Consider the following 15,196-nt stretch of genomic DNA (forward strand, 5'->3'; position numbering starts at 1 on the left):
ATATTCTGTCGTAATTTTGCTGAGAGTACGTTAAAATCGCATTAATGTTAAAAAACATTGTCGGATTATCGTACCCTTTGGTCTTGGTATTACCTGCCCGGACGAGGTCCTCTGATTTAATTCCGGGACGGATAATGAAATCATAAGTCCCCACGAAATCATAAAAGTCGGTAGCGCGGTACATCACGGCCGTTAATCTTTTAACGCATCGCATAAATAACGACGGCGGTCGTTTCATGAGTTATCACCAGCAGCTTGTCGCTGGGATTCGGTTATTTTCAGCTGGGAATGGATGGGGTCGCGGAGCTGATGCACCCGAATATGTGTCGCACTGTATTTTTATCTTGACAGAGAGAAATGGCCGTCCAGCTAGAGGTCAGTTCACACCGATGGAAGCGTATTCCATTTGTAAATGTTTTAAAACAAATTGGAATATTGTTAAAGGCTGGATTACAAGGTAGTATATTTATATGGCATTTTGTAGGAACGACATAATAAAAAGAACATTCATTCCACTTTATGTTCAACAATTTTTAAATAGGCCGACAACTTTTGAAGTTTATGCATTTGTGACCGCTGTGGATAATGTCGCGTCGTGTAAACTGAGCTTATGGGATGTTGAATAAGTTCTCGCTGTTTTTTTTTCGTGAAAAGTAACGCTTTATTTAAAAAAAAATGTAAAAATATGTCACTGAAAGTATTGTCCATCGCTAGGCACTACTTTTTCCCACCTTTGAGGCTAGCCAAGAGTCGACCCATTTTTTTGGCATCTTCATAAGAATGCAAACGTCTGGTGAATATAGTGGGTGGGGTAGGATTACCCATTTAAGCGTTACCAAGTTTTCACCGGTTTTGCAACATGTGGCCGAGCGTTGTCATGCTGCAAAATCACTTTATCGTGTCTCTGCTCATAGTACAGTCATTGATGCTGAAAATCAGCTGCAACCTTCAAATTCTTTGAAACTGCATCGATTTGCATGAAAATTTAGAATAAGGCTCATCTTAGGCTCAAGCTCAAAAGTGACATAAGCCCGATTGACGCTTTTTGTTTTTTAGGGGTAAAAATTAGCCCTAAGTGAAAAAAATTGAAAGAAATTTTAAACATTTTATTGATAAAAATGATTTGGAATGATTAAATCGCGCAATTATTTAAAATAAAAGTTACCTTATAGCTAGTAAAAGAATTTTCTCTTTCAGCCCCTAAAAACCACCCCTGTATTGACAAAAATGATAAAAAATTACTTTTTAAAAGCTTGGAATCCTTTAACGGTGCAATTATTTAAAATAAAAATTCCCTCATTGCTTATGAAAAAATTTGTATCTCATAACACTTATCAACCCTTATAAATCACCCCTGTGCTAACAAAATGATAAAAAATTACGTTTTAAATCTTGGATTGCTATAATTGTGCAATAATTTAAAATAAAAATTCCCTTATATTATTTATGAAAGAATATTTTACTTTTGCCATTTTCAACTACCCTAAACTACCCTTTTACCAATATTAATGTACAATATTTTTATTATAATCGATTTTTAAATATAATCAATCATAAAAAAAATTGCTACGCTGCATAGGTATAAATAACCACGCTAAATTTTTTTACTTATTTTATTTGTATAATATAATATATAAAAATGAAAAAGCCTATTTTGCTCCGAAAAAATGTCATTGGTTTTTTTACCATAACTCGGTTAATTTTTAAGCTATAGTATCCTACAAAAAAAGCATTTTAAAGATAATTTCAAGAGCTGTAATATAAAATCTTTTATCTTTTAAATCCTTCGTATTTAAAAGGGAAAGGATCGAAGGGCTCGAGGCAGGTCGTTTTTTCACTAAAATGGATACTTCAAGCGGCGATATCTCCTTTATTTTTTATGCTATAGGAATAAAAAAATTTTGTTTACGAATCTTTCACAGTTTTAGAGTTATTATATAAATAAGGCATTTTTTTAATAATGAAAAATACGTTTTCAACTTTTACCGTACATTAAAAAAATACGCATTCTAAACTGGTCTAACTTCAAGATCGTATGAAAAACACTAAAACAAAACTAGTTGTAAAGGATCTACGATTAATTTTAATCTGTTTTTGACGATAACTCCTTCAATTTTGCTCTAATTAACTTCTATAAGTGCTCATTTTGAAGGTCTTTTTGAGCACTACAAAAAACTCCTGGAGCGTTATACACGTAAAATTAATCCTTTTTCCGTTATTTGACGTTGAATACAAGGATTCGAGTATTCCCCCAAAACAAGTCCCATTCCACTAACCATATTTCGCTTTGTATAGGACGTACAACACTTTTTTAAAAACGATTTTCTTTGTTTATTTATAAGCTACATTCTTGTTCATTACACTTTTTTTAAATAAAATTCGTAGTTTTTGAGTTATTCGCAAAACATACTCTGAAAGTTTTTTTTTCACTCAAAATTCCAAGTTTTTAATCGTGAATAAAATATTGATGTCTTGAAAAAATTATTCGAATATTTTTTGCTCAAAATTTGATTCTCTATCGGTTTCCAGCGTTATTTTTGAAAAAAAAAATTTCACCCCCGAGAAGGAGTGTCAACCCCCAACAGGGGACCTTTTCTCTAACTATCTGCCAAATTTCAAGTCGATCGGTTCAGTTTCAAAGAATTCGGAGGTGAAAGGCTTCAATGACTGTACTATCATCAATTAATTGTAGTCGATAGCGATTCTCCATTCGGTTTGAGCAGAAATTACACCCAGCTGATCCCACCGAATGCGAAGCAGAAGCTTGAAATCATGAATATTTGGCTTGGCGGACGATGTTGACGCATGGCCAGGCTAACCCCCATCGTAGCGTATCAATTTTCATCGCCAGTTACGATACGATGGAAAAAAATCTTTCATTTTCTGCCATTGAAGGAGCTATTCATACTTGCAAAGACCCAATGCCCTTGAATCATCATTAATTCTTTCAAACGTTTCAAAACTGTTGAGTGATCAACTCCTAATGATGTTTCGATGCGCCAGAGCGTTCTTTATCTTCAACATCAAAATGCCTTACCCTCTGAAACTACACGCATGCTGTTCTGGTAACGTCATCTATTGGAAAACAGGGAGAACTTATTCAACGTCCCTATAATTAAATATATTAATAAGAGAGTGAAAGTAACTTAGATCATTAAAAAATATAGAATATCTCAGTTTACTTCATCTCGTCAGTTCCCTGGAAAGTTTGAAGAAAAATTAATCCTCCGAAAGTTTCGTGAGCACCTGATGCCTGACCTTTCCCTCGTTCCTGCGAAGGAGAGGACCGCGCTAATGCGCGCTGCCTCAGATTGAGCTGTCAGCTGGATTCCAAGACCAGTTTAATAATAAATGTATCGGCGTTCCGATTTCTCTCTTTAAACACTAATTTTTCTTTCCTTCCGCCAGACGTCGTCAATCAGTCATGCCAACTGTCTGCGGAAGAAACCGACTAGACTTCTAATAACTCTTCATAGCGCATCGCCGAGTGATGGAATATGAAATGGTTTTCACTTATAAAAGTTCTACACTTGTTCGGATTGGTGGTTTCTAAGATAAGACAATAGCGTCAGTTCCAAGACGTACAGTTTCCAATTTTGTTTTCATAGGCCAGGAAAATAAGCTGGGAAATTACCACTTCGTGGCTTTTTGTTTTGGCAAGCTGAATTTATCACTATAGATGCTAAATTTTATGTACAATAACATATTAGTTTCCACAGTCATAAAAATGGGGGGAAGATTGTTTACAGGGTGGTATTTTACGTAAATTCACGTTTTCGCCTATAACTTTTTTTCGTTCATTTCCACGAGAAAACAGTTAAAGTACTTTTTTTTTTTCGTCTTCAAAAATCCTACAAAACCTAGCACTCGAGCGTCAAATATTGATTAGATCAAAAGTTATAAACAGAAGAAGTCTATTTATGACATTTGAATTGAACATTTATAAACTGCGTTATTATTACCAGAACGTTTTGGCATCGCATCCTCTCATTCCTTATCACTGTTTAATAACTCACACGAAATCTGGAATCCGTAAGTTGAAAAGTTATTGCCTTATAAACAAATTAACTAATTATTAGTCTGGACGATCCCGAGGATCTTCCACAATCGCACTGATTTTTTTCAAGGTAGATTTCATACTGTCAAAGTTGACGGCCGATTGTTAAACAAATTAAGTTGGTAGCAGCAAAAACAAAATACTGTCATAACCGGCAACCCGAGTACTTTCCCATGTAAAAATATTTTATGTGTGGAAGTATGTTAAATGCATAAGAAATATTGTCAAAAGTAAGTGATTCGCTTGATTTTCGGCGAGCCGTGGCGCGGCGGAAGGGTGGGGGAAGCGAACGACAGTTAAATAAGGGAAATTCGCTTGAAAATAATATATTTGACAGTCTGTAACTCCGTTGTTTTTCAACGAATCTTGACGATTTTTCTTTAACTTAAAGCTCTTTTCATAAGCTTTCCGAATATGTAATAATATATAACTATATCATGCTCTAAAGCTAAAAAAAAAAATACAGGTTGCAAATTTGAAATTAAAAAAAAATTATAGATTTCAATGAAATCTACCATGAAACAAATCAGTGCGATTGTGGAAGATCCTCAGGATGGTCCAGACTAATAATTACTTAATTTGTTTATAAGGTCATAACTTGTAAACTATTCAACTTACCGATTCCAGATTTCATGTGAGTTATTAGACAGTGATAAGGAATGAGAGGATGAGATGCCAAAACATTCTGGTAATAATAACGTAGTTTATAAATATTTAATTCAAAACTCATAATCTTCTGTTTATAACTTTTGATCTAATCAATATTTTTTGACGCTCGAGGGCTAGTTCTGTAGGTCTTTTGAAGACGAAAAAGAGCACTTCACTGTTTTCTCGTGGAAATGAACTGAAAAAATTTATAAGCGCGAAAAACGTGAATTTACGTAAAAATTATACAATTAACCACCCTGTAAACAATCTTCCCCCCATTTTTATGACTATGGAAACTAATATGTTATTGTACATAATATTTAGCATCTATAGTGACAAATTCAGCTTGCTGAGACAAAAAATCGCGTCCAATTCTATATATCCTGGACTATTGACGGGAGCGTCTCTCCATAGGCGTATCATTTTAGAGAAATTATGAAAAATAGAATAAATAAATATGTCGATTTTAGTTAAAACTGCATACTGCTTACAAACCTACACTCACATTGGTGTATCTAAATATCCAACAGGTAAGTAGAAACATTTATATGTATATACTGAAGTAAATATCCAGCAGAACTGCTATCATAGCAAATATGGTCTATTACCATCTGTATACAATTTTCCTTTTTTTTATTATGTGACGGAACCAGCGCTTTCATGAACTGGATAAGCGGACCCTGCAAAAAATTTACCTAGGTAGTGTTGTAACAGAAAGGAGACAAAATCTGTAAAATCATTAAAATAAAAATACAAATATCACTGAAAGAAGTATTTCTATAACTCCTGATATAAAAGTTGTGTTATCTCATGCCACATAAGTTATTATATCTGAGAGGATTAGTTCAATGAGATTTACAAGTATGATAGCAATCGAAAAAGTGTAACACCGCCATTTCATCGACTACATATTTCATGTATTTGACTTTTTCTTCTTGTCTTACTGGTAATGGCACTTTTAACATTGTGCCATTCAACCATTTCATGATTTCTCATTTTCTACATGCATACCTGTGTTGGAAATTTACGTATTCGTCGACAATGGTAAGGCGAGAGCAAATATTATTTATTGTTTAAAATATAAGCAAATGAGAAATTAACTCATTATAAGTATTACTAATTTTCGACATATTTTGAAAATAATTGTCGTTTAAACAATTTTAGAATATTTAAATAAATTTCTTTTTGATCTTTGATAAACAGTATATAAGTGTATGTACTTATCTTTGATACAATAAAAAAATAAAGTTGATAATTAAAGGAATTTTAAGGATAAATAAGTATCGGACTGTTGAAAGACCAATAATTATTAATGATAGGCATTTGAAAATACGCTAATTGTTTTTTTAAAACCGCGAGACATCGATTTAAAAAAAATCATCGAAATCGGACCTCTATAAGCTGAGATATTAAAAATTTTTAAGCGCGTCGCGGTTTTGAACTCGCCGATTCAATTTCGAGCAGGCCGAAGCGGCCGCGCTTCTGCTTCCCCCGCCACCAACACCCGTACGATTTTCTTGAATTTCTCGCTTGCATAAATGACTTTAAATACGTTTTAAAGTAGGTTGCCAATGAAGAAAAGTATTGCAAACTTATACCTGGTAAGTACTCGGAATACCAAAGATATTTCTCGAAAAATTAGTCCGGATGTCCCAGTACATTTAGTGTAAATGACGGTTAACTTTGATCGGCTATAACTACGTAACTAATTGACCAATCGATCTGCTTTTTTTTAAAGAAGCGTCTTTCCAATAACTTTTAAAACATGCTTTAAAAAATTTGATTTGGTTGAATATTAACAAAGTTATTTTAATTGTTTATAAGTAAAAAAAATCGACCAACGTTTAAACAAGCGCCAGAGCTCTCCTAATTCACGGATTGAATTTTTCAAAAAGCGTTTGAAAGCTTGAGAGCCCTTCTATATGTGATTAAATTTTAGTATCTAAGGACCTTGGTTTTTGCTGTGCAAAATTTTGAAAATTTTCAATTTTTTTTCAAAATCTGAATTGCAAAATTATTATGCAAAATCTATAGAACCGATTTTGATGAAATTTGGTGTGATGATTCTACATAACATGAAATTTTCTTGAGCCAAGTATGAAAGTCCTATACCCAATTTAAAGATCCCAAAAAATTTCCCTAAAAAATAATGTTTTTTAACTCCATTTCTGGTGATTTTTTCGATTTTTACAATAATAATCATGATTTATTCGATTTATAACTAGTCATATTTTGTAAAAAATTCAATTACAAAATTGTTTTCTCTTGAAAAGATACATAATTAAATAGGAAGAAAAATATGACATTTTTCGAGCATATTGTGCCGCCAAAAGTTAAGCCCACGTTTTTTTATGCACATAGAAAAGTTTTAATTTCTAGTGATATTTGAAAGCCAAAAAACCAAACATCTCCGTGGATATACAATTCGCCCAAACCAAAACAGATACCGCCTAGTATATAAACATACACTATCGGTACACTATCAGAAATAAAAAATATTAAAATTTCTATGTAAAAAATACACAAAATTATTTTATCACATTAAGAACTTACAAAAGTCATGGTTTGATTTATTTATGAGACTTACTTCCTACTATCGTGTAACTCTCTGATATACGAAGCNTCAAGTATCTAAGGACCTTGGTTTTTGCTGTGCAAAATTTTGAAAATTTGCAATTTTTTTTTCAAAATCTGGATTGCAAAATTATTATGCAAAATCTATAGAACCGATTTTGATGAAATTTGGTGTGATGATTCTACATAACATGTAATTTTCTTGAGCCAAGTATGAAGGTCCTATACCCAATTTAAAGATCCCAAAAAATTTCCCTAAAAAATAATGTTTTTTAACTCAATTTCTGGCGATTTTTTCGATTTTTACAATAATAATCATGATTTATTCGATTTGTAACTAGTCATATTTTGTAAAAAATTCAATTACAAAATTTTTTTCTCTTCAAAAGATACATAATTAAATAGGAAGAAAAATATGACATTATTCGGGCATATTGTGCCGCCAAAAGTTAAGCCCACGTTTTTTTTATGCACATAGAAGTTTTAATTTCTAGTGATATTTGAAAGCCAAAAAGCCAAAAATCTCCGTGGATATACGATTCACCCAAACCAAAACAGATACCGACTAGTCTATAAACATATTATCGGTACACTATCAGAAATAAAAAATATTAAAATTTCTATGTAAAAAATACACAAAATTATTTTATCACATTAAGAACTTACAAAAGTCATGGTTTGATTTATTTATGAGACTTACTTCCTACTATCGTGTAACTCTCTGATATACGAAGCAAATCAAATGAGAACAGGGGGGAAAGCGCCTTAATTGAGTTTTCAAAAAAAGTTAACTATCTGATGACGGAGAGACTCTACATTAAGGGAGGGTTTCATATCTGAAACGTCACATTCCTACACGGTGTATTACCTTCGTTATCCCGAAAATCCCGTAGACCGCGCGATGAATCTCCCAGTCCATCCATCAAGGCTCCTTTGCATGCGGCCATGTCTTAACAAAGCTTAACAACCCAACGCCCGTTTACCCAAATTGCCGTGGAATAAAAGTGGGTTACCCCACCGATTCATTTTATGGGCTAAGACGACCGTTTTGACGTATACGCGTCAAGTTTATAAGCGTGGGCGACCGCAACGGACCGAGGACTACGTCTACGGAACAGGGAAAGTCCGCGTCATTTGTCAAACAAATGAAGGACGTCAGAACGGGGAGGGGTACCCTTCGCGGTCGGTAAGTTTCGGTTCTTGAGTTTGAGTCAACAAGATCCGGAGGCTGTTAAAACAGAACTATTCTGCGATAAAAGTGAGGCATAATGCGATTATGACATTTTCTAATATCTCATAAAAAAGAGGTGGGAAAATGAGGTGGATTCCACAGGCGTATTTTGCACAACAAAATATTCATTTTCTTTAGCACAGGTTTTTATTTAAAAATACAAACGATTGACAGACTTGTCTGTAAATTCCATTAACTGCTTCCTTTTTCAGTGTAAGAATAAATAAATTACCTACCTGCCATGTATTATAAATAAAAAGAATATTTATATGCCTGTATACTTAAAAAAAGGATACAACATGGACGACTATAGAAACGTAAAGAGTATATTAAAAGACTTAAAAGGTAAACATTTCATAGACAGTAGGTATAGCATTTATGTCCGTAAAATAATTTATTAACATTGAAACTGCAGTCATACAGTATCTCCCCTTCTCTGTTAACTCTGTTTGAATCTTATTTTAGTATAGATACCAATTTGTGCAGTATCGTGGCTTTCAATCGTGTAAATTCCATCAATCTTCAGGAGTTCCGCAAGGCTCAATCCTGGGGCCACTGCTGTTTTTATTTTTATTAATGAGTTAACTATTAGAGCTATTTACTCTATGCGGACGATCTGAAGTTGTTCTTGGAACTTAAATCTTCTACTAATTCTACTAGATTACAAGAAAATCTTGAGAGATTACACAGTTGGTGTTCATGTAATAATCTACCTCTGAATGTAAACAAATGTAAAATTATGTCTTACTGTCAACGCTAAGCTAATTTAGATTTTGATTATAAAATTGGTGAATCTTTTCTAAATAGAGTTATGCAATTTACTGACCTTGGTGTTTCATTTGATACTAAATTGTCATTTGACGAGCACATTAGTTCAGTAACCAAATCTTCTTATAAGAATTTAAGCTTTATTTTGCGTAATTCTAAGGACTTTCAGAACGTAAAGGTTCTAAATATATTGTATGCAGCATTTGTGCGTTGCAAACTTGAATATGCATAGGTTGTTTGGAGTCCAATTTATAATATTCATAATATTCAATTAGAGAAAGTACAATGGAGATTTTTAAAGACTATTCATTTTATTAGTTATGGATTTTATCCTCCTCGTGATACACCTCAAGAATTATTGATTTCTTGTTTTCATTTTAATAGTCTCTGTCGGAGGCGAATTATGTTTTCAATTATACATATTCCTTTTTAAAATTATAAATAATACTTTAAATGTAGACTTGTTAGTTTCAACGATTTTCTATCATGTTTCTAGATTTAATTCTAGATTTCACTCTGCTCAGCAAATACCCACATTACGTACCAATTTACTAAGAGTATCTCCCCTATATCAAACGATTTCCAATTATCAAAAGTATGAAGATCGACTTGATATATTTTTTCATTCTATGAATAACATAAAAAAAATACCGTAATTGGGACTTTGTCTCGTTGAATACTGTAATTTCAAAATAAATAATTAATTAATTAATTAAATAAAATAATATGACTACGATTAATAAAACGAAGCGAAATTATTAATGTCGATAAAAAAATTTAATATGGACCTCAGCCAAAGCCCGCCCTTTTTTGGCCTCGACAAAAAATGCAACTTTTGACCGAAGTACATGAATAACTCTTTCACTATTTAATTGAGCTACTTATTAACTTAATATCTCCAACAAAATACGGTTAAAGAACTATTTACTGAAGTTCTATTACGTATTACACGGATAGTTTAATTTATGGATAAAAAAAATGTAAAACAGCTGCGTCAACATGCGTTTGTTTGTATTAGATGCGATAAACTATATCTACTATTTTTACATTCAATAGATGAATTCATGTTTTCCGGATGCTGATACGTATACAATACTACATACAACAAAATTTCAATAAAATAAATACATCTAAGATTCTGGCTATCTCTACATACTTAATATATAGACTTACCCTAACTGCTAAAATGGCCTTCGGATTCTCTTGGATGTAATCTGTAAAAGAAGAAACATTGAAACTTTATTTTGCGTACAATTAAAAAGATTTTAACATATACCTAAGCTTAGTTTGATCCTTCTGATAAACAGCGATCTGAGCAATAAAAAAACAATGCCAGAGGGCCCTGTGGATAAGACGATTTATGCCAAAAAAAACTGACTTCTGAAAGACTATACCAGAGCCTACAGAACGTGCCAATAATACAACGTGCGCAGTAAAGTTATATAATTACAGCAGCAGCCTCATTGAATATCCAGAACTAAAAGCTACAAATTATTTTGAGATTTGTTTTATATTCTAGAACGAAAAAGACTTTAGCGTTCTAGAACATAAAAGTATTTTGCAGCTAGGTGACAAAAAGACTCACTTTGTGAAGCGAAAATTTAACGAAAATGACGACAGTTTTCGAAAAAATAATTTTCGAGGATTTTGTCAGTATTAGTATATTAGTACTCTTGAACATTGTGATGTAAAATGCACTTATTGTACTAATCTCTTGCAAAATTTTTATGAAAAAGATTTTTTCGACATTTTCATAAAAAATATCAATGCGATTCACTGGAGATTGTGTATACAGTCGAAATTAAATTTTGCCGCATATCCTAATTTTTGTAGTTCCGCCACTGAACCACATAAACTATACATGCCGAATAGATATTCTAGGATGAATGATATCATGTATCTATTTATTCCAGTGCCTGGTGAACTCGAAAACAGTCGATATGCGGGCAATTCGCATAATGACGTTCGTGGAACGGCGCCTCGCACACGGTGATGTAAGCGAAGAACGAATGCGTTCTGTAATCATCTCCACAGTACCCGTCCGTAAGTGCATTACATTCTCTATTCAAACCGCATACATCCAAATCAACAATAATTAAAATTAATGAACACAATTACTGGCGTGATATAGTACTACACAGCGCTAGTGCTAGATTATTCAAGATAATATCAAATAAAGAGAGGCGAAGCTTGCGGTCATTCTGTCTCGCATTTTAGTCATTGTACAGGGTGTTTACATTGTGTTCCTAGATTATTTTAGACCGAAAAGGTTTAATAACATAGGCCGACAAAAAAAAAGCTTTTGTCTTTTAGATCAGACCCGGTTTTTCTTATGTATTTTTATGTTCTAAAAACGAATTTCAGAGTTAGAAAAAATTCTATGACAGGTTATTCCCCACAATCGTGAATGCCTTGAGTTCTGGATGAATCTTGATTAATTTTCAATTCAGTTAACATTTATCTTACTAATTGTAAGATATACCTACGGGCAGGTTCCCAGAATAAAAAACCTAGAATACACGGTTTAAGAGGAAGAAAATCTTACGCCTCACGGATACCCAGAAGGGACAGGAATAGAAGTGATCGGACTGTCTACAAGCTTTAGCTTATGTAGATGTTTCCTAAAGTGACAGTGTCCCGTTATGAGTCCTGTCACTTTCCTGAGCCGGATTCTGTTCAAGCTCAGTAAATCATTCGCTCTTTCCTTCGAAGGATACTCCATGAACTCCTTAGAATGGCTATGTCCTGGCCTTGAAGTCCAGTATTTCCTGTGTTCTGTTTCAGTCCATTTGCCCAGAGCCCGCCTGACCACACTGGGAGATGTGCCACAGAAGGGCTCCGGGCCAATGAACTCTGTCTCGGATCCCTTCCTAGCAAGTTCATCCGCTTTCTCATTTCCACAAATGCCTTTGTGCCCTGGCACCCAACACAGTCTGACTGTATTGTTGGTGGCCAGTTCAGTCAGCATTTGTAAACAATCCCACATCAAGTTTATTCACTTGGTAATCTCTTCATGATTAGATGATGGTCGATCTATCAATTGGTCTATTGACAGTCTTTCGACAGTCAGTGGTCCGTCACTTGACGGTCTATTGACATTTGACAGACAGATCATTGATGCAACGACATCAAATCACTCATCAGAGGCTTGAAAAACCCGCAGACAATGAGTTCCTTCATCAACAGCAGAATACTTGATCTGTTGGTCTATATTGACAGTCTATTGACAGCATAGCTTGGAAATCTCTACCTCAACCTTTCATACGCAGTCTCTTATGTTCAAAACTTTGAAAATCAGAATTCTGTTCATATCACACAAGCCTTGACGAGTGGCATGATGTTACCCAAAAAATAACAGAAAACCTGAAATATCGCGCATTTGATGGTGACTTGTGGAAAACCCTTGGGTCAGATTTTTTTCTAGACCGGAAATTCGTTTACAGAACATCAAAATACATAGAAAAAAAACTGGTATAATCTAAAAGAGAAAAACTTTTTTTTGTCAGCCTGTGTAATTCACGAAATTAAGGCATAAATTCCCTGATTTGGTTTTTCAACCAGTGCCCAAGATATTTGTGGAGACTGTCATTAAATTCAATTTAAATACTTCGAAAATTCAAAAAAAAAAAAACATTTCTAACTATAAGAAGGAATAACCTAGAGTTATAACAGACCAGACTTGAAACACATTATTACATTAAAGCTAGCTAACAGATCACAAAACAATTATATTTTGATGAATACTAAACAGTACAAAAATAAAAAAGTCAAAGGATAAATCGGAGTTATCTTATGTTAAAACAAGATCCATTGTCATTAAAAAAAAAATCAAGAAATAAAAAGTCATGGTTCCAACAAAAGTATCGCCCTGTAAGTTATTTCAAACCGAGTTTCAAGCAGTAATTCTCTGGGTGTAGAGTCTATCGAATGTTGTTGTGAAAACAACTACTCTGAGGACTACAGCCGTGTCTATTATTAATTCAGATCCACCAGACATATACCGGTTTCGAACTTTTTAGTTCTCATCAGTATGCTATAAGTGAGACAACCGACAAACGATCTAGTTATTAGGATGTCTATCTGAATGAATCATCTTCAACAATATGTAAAATACACGAAAATATCCAAAAAATAGTAAAACTGTAAAGAAGCATTCACATGAACTTTTTTATTATTTTGGTCAGAGACTCAGTGTAGAATTTTGTTGGTGGAATATCGCAACACCCTGTATAAAAAAACGATTAAATTGTCTTATTTATTTATGCCATCAAGCCGAGAGGAACATCTGTTAGACTTGTCAGGCCGCTCTTATTTATGTCCATAGAGTTTTTATGCCTTCTGAAATAGGGCACATGGCGTTCGAGTTCATCATTTAGATTCATCTCGACTGCTGCGCTAGCAGTAGGTATATTTTATACGGTTATTTTAGTATGTTTCCCTATAAATTTCCCGAATCTTAATAGTTTATTTTCGATGAGAGTTTATATTCGAGAAAATTACTATCTACCTATTTCTTTTTGTTAGGTACCGGTTACGAGAATCGATGTTTGGAAGTTTTAAAAATCTGTTTCACAATTTTAATTACAACTACTCGTATATATTTACATAAAAATGACGCAATTTGGTGTGTAAAAATTGCATATACTGCTTGCAACTATGCAGTTATCATTATATAAATATTATATCATTTTTCGACTGAATGTTTTTATTTTCCAAATTTAATTACTACAAACAGTCATAATTTATTTATCAATTTATTATGTGCAATAATTTATTAACGAAATATTTATTCACAAAATAACAAATGGTCATGAGAATTCAATTAACATTTTTAATTTGAAATTACAGTAAATAAAAATATAATTGAATTTTCATTAAATTGATAACTAATTCACAGAAACAGGGTAGTAAAAATTAGAACATAAAATGTACGAGTGTAGTACTAACTAGCGCCCTCTATAAAATATACAAAAAATAATTAGACCAGCGTATTTGGCGTCCTTACAAACCCCGGAATACCAAATTTCATAAAAATATTTCACACCGTTTGGAAATTTTCACTTATAATAGCCCTAGTGCTTGAATTATTTCCGAAAATTTTTCCGAAGGAACTCATTTTCTAGAAAATTTGCGTGATTGAGGAAAAATTTCCGGACATTAATTCAAGGACGTGGGGGATTCGGTAAGAAAATTTTACAACCAAAATTTATTTTAAAAATTTGACGTTTCATTTTGAAACTTATTTCGCCAAAATAAAGTTGGCTTGACAGGTAGACACTGTTTTGTGGTACATGACATATTTTTTTCTTCTTAAACGTCACATAATTTAATCGCATTTCACGCGTTTTTTTAAATTCAAAAATGGCTCGTTTTGGAAATGAAAATTCTGAAAACATAAAAGCAGAAGTGGCAAATTTAATTCCTTAAAATACGAAGAAGTCGAAATTAAGAGGCAGTTTCTAGTTTTTTGTGCGGAAAGATCCTACAATGTTGAAGATCCAACAATATCGATGACTGCGTTGGCATCAATTTTTGAATATAATGCGTTTAACATGAAAAAGAAAAATAGTAAAACAAAATTGTTCTTAATAAAACATAAAAAACAACACGTTCCTTTCATTTTAGTAATAAATTAGACATTTAATTTTTGAATTCAAATATTTACCTTTGCAATACAATTCACTTACTATTACTAAAATAGAAGGAAAGTAAGTTTTTGTAGAAAAGCGATGTCTATGGCAGTTTATCAAAGATTCTTATTAAAACATAAAAAACACATTCCTTTCACTTTAGTAATAAAAAAGGCATTTAATTTTTGAATTTAAATATTTATCTTTGCAACACAATTCACTTAGTATTACTAAAACAGAAAGAAAGTTTTTGTAGAAAAGTGATGTCGATGACAGTTTATCAATGAT

General features: G+C 32.9%; 1 protein-coding gene across 1 annotated transcript in view; it reads right to left on the reverse strand.

Moving 5' to 3' along the window:
- The window catches only part of LOC108904589 (protein-tyrosine sulfotransferase), a 464,159-nt gene that overhangs the window by 228,284 nt on the left and 220,679 nt on the right, over nt 1-15,196 (reverse strand). The window contains exon 3 of the mRNA XM_018707207.1: nt 10,452-10,492. The gene's annotated coding sequence lies outside the window, so the exon portion shown is untranslated. The remainder of the gene's footprint in view (nt 1-10,451; nt 10,493-15,196) is intronic.

Source organism: Anoplophora glabripennis, unplaced genomic scaffold, assembly GCF_000390285.2.
Source record: "Anoplophora glabripennis isolate ALB-LARVAE unplaced genomic scaffold, Agla_2.0 scaffold131, whole genome shotgun sequence".
NCBI classification, from domain to species: domain Eukaryota; kingdom Metazoa; phylum Arthropoda; class Insecta; order Coleoptera; family Cerambycidae; genus Anoplophora; species Anoplophora glabripennis.